We start from the raw sequence: 2,948 nt of genomic DNA, 5'->3' as shown, positions 1-2,948 counted from the left end.
AGTGACAGTTTCATGTAATTAGAATTGAAATTTTTATATAAAAAAAAAAGCATGACAATTGTTTCAAATAAAAACGACAATTCTCGTTAAAAAAAAGTGAGACTTGTTTCCATTTATATCATTAACGATTTTAGTATAATTTTATCTTGATTGAAATTAAGTGGTACAGTTTATAAATAAATGTTATTTCTCTATGAAAGAAAATGAATAAGGCTACAGACTGGATTTGGATTGGACCCGATTATAAACTCTCAACAAACAAACACTTTCTTCGTTCCATTAAAAAAGGATCACCTTTTTAAATGATACTTTCTCCGCCAATAAAAAATAGACAAAATTATAAATAGCACGAGTTTTAATTCGCAATTGGTAAAGTAAGAGAGAAACAGAGAAAATATGGTGAAAATAGTGTGAGTGGATTGTGTGGTCCACATTTAGATTGATGTGTAGAGTTAGGTTAGTATTGGTTTAAAACTGTTCATTTTTAGAATTAATCTAATTTTGGTGCACAACACAAAATGACAAAACTAGTCTATTTTTTTTGGACAGAGGAGTATGAGATTTTTTTATTAATTTGTTGATTATAATAAAATAGAAAGATTAATGATTAAATATTTTAACGAAGAGAAAAAAAGAGATAAATATTGTTCAAAAAAGATTTAAATGGGATATTAAAAAGTAATTTCAAAACAATTAGTGTAATACATAGAAAAAAAATTAAATTATGTGTGTATACTTTTATATATAGTACATAGTATTTAATTACTCTCTCATTCACTATTAGATGTTTTTATTTTTTTATTTTATCATTAAATATTACATTTTACTTCAACTTCATCCACTAAATCGTTTCACTCATATTTTTGTAAATTTAATATTTTTTGAATTCAAATTAGGAGTCTTTTTTCGGTACATCGTGTCGTAAGACATACAAGGTGAAAAGTATGTAAGATGTTTCCTCTCTAACTAATAGATCAGAAGTTTGAGTCAACACGAGGATAGATGAAGAACTATTGTTAATCCTCTTTTAAAAAATACGGATGAAAAAGGTCAATGAAACTCAAATTGTCGGACGAATGGAAATGCAAAATGTGTTAGACTCCTATTGGACGGATCCAACAAAAAATGAATTTTTATTATTGGACAAAATGTATATATTTCCCTTGTTCCGTTTTAAGTAACACTACATTTTAAGTGAACATCACTCTCTTTTACTTTATTATTTTTCCACTTAACTCCCAAAACAAATATTATGCATAAAATTGTGTGCCAAGTAAGAAATATTGCACAAATTTATATCACCTACTTGTTCATCTTTCCTAAAATCAGAGTTAAACTAAAATGAAATATTGAGCAAATGTTTATAACAATATAATTCTATTTTCCCTAATTAGTTGTGAAAACAATAACATATTAGAAGGGGAAAGTAATTAGCGTGTAGAAGAGCATGGCAAGTCAAAGGGCGGCCGTGAGTGGTTTGTAAATGTAGGTGTGCCCTATTCCTATATTCCAAAAAAGCTGGTATTATATTAGTATAATAAAGCATAAATCTGTCCTTTTTTGGAAGAGGCTTCGGAATCGAGAAATGATGCAGTTAATGAAGTCTGATGATGAGCGAGGGGCCCCGTCACCTTCGTGTCCGCTTCTCCTTCTTCATTTTCTGCTTAAAGAAACCCTCACACCTTCTCTTTTTCTCTCAGTACGGCTTTTTCATTCCGACGCCAGCCAACCTTTGATGAGATGAATCCTCATTTAATCCCGACCTCCCATTCTCTGCATCCCTACAAGCCCTAATTTCCTTTTCGTTTTGAAAGCTGTATGTGAGTGGTGGTGGCTTTCCTGTTTGAGAAGAGGCGGAAATGAAAGATTTATTGGTGGTAAGTTGCAAAGGCGTGGTGTGTGTCTGGATAATTTGGGAAATTATTAATTTGAAAACAAATCAAGAATGAGAATTTCTCTCATTCCCTCTCTCTCTCTCCTTTTGTGTTTGGAGGGATAAACCCTAACGTAGTTATATCTGGTTTCTGTCTTTTTCTCAAAGAGGGAGAGGAAAGTTGTTGATTTCTTCATTCGTAGACAAAATTTTCATTTCATAAAGTTCAATTAATCCATAGCTTTATTTGTTTTTCATTTCTTCTCTAAATGTCTTTCAAGTTTGTGTTAGAATATTCAGTCCTAAGAAAACACTTGTCTCTAGCTACACATATCAAGATCTATTTAAATAAATTATAAAAAAAAAGAGTTCTTTTTTTTGAACGAAAACCACAGATGTTCTTATTTTTCTTATCCTCCTCCATTCTTTTTATTTTGTCTTCTTCGAGGGGAGAGGATGGTTAGATAGTTAGTGAAAGGAACCATTTTCAATGTTTGTACATGTGTTATTCACTTGCTCAGTTTTAATCTTACATAACCAAGCTGTTTTCGCACAAAATTTTATGATTGTAAAAAAAAGCACGACTTTATTCAGGTTAGTAATTTTACAGCAGGCCAGCATAATTCATTTTATAAAATCACCTCTCTCACACACTTCCAGGCCAGCCCTTATTTTCTCTCCTTGGTTGAGATCTCAACCGACACCATTAATTAAGGGATTAAGCTTGACTCGCTTATGCAGAATCCTGTTGAATTGTTAAGTTTTTTTTTTTTAGTAAAGAAAAAAAAAATTGGTTTAATTGAATATGTCCTATATAACTATATTTGACTGCAACACTGATTTTAAATTAAGTTTTAGTAAATTTAGAGTGATTAAGTTCGCAGTAATTTTGACGATTTCAAAATTTACTTTTTTACTGAAGCATCAATTAATACTCGTTAAATAAGTTAACTTTTGTACTAACAAGTGCTTATTTTTATTTTAATAATTAGGGTTTATAACTCTTTTTATTTAAATTTAATATTCTGTAACGATTCCAAATGAAGTTTGAAAACCAAAAGACAATGAAAAATAT

Source organism: Salvia hispanica, chromosome 4, assembly GCF_029641045.1.
Source record: "Salvia hispanica isolate PSC_SH4W2 chromosome 4, Shi_PSC_v1, whole genome shotgun sequence".
NCBI classification, from domain to species: Eukaryota; Viridiplantae; Streptophyta; class Magnoliopsida; order Lamiales; family Lamiaceae; genus Salvia; species Salvia hispanica.
This window is presented reverse-complemented; position numbering follows the sequence as displayed.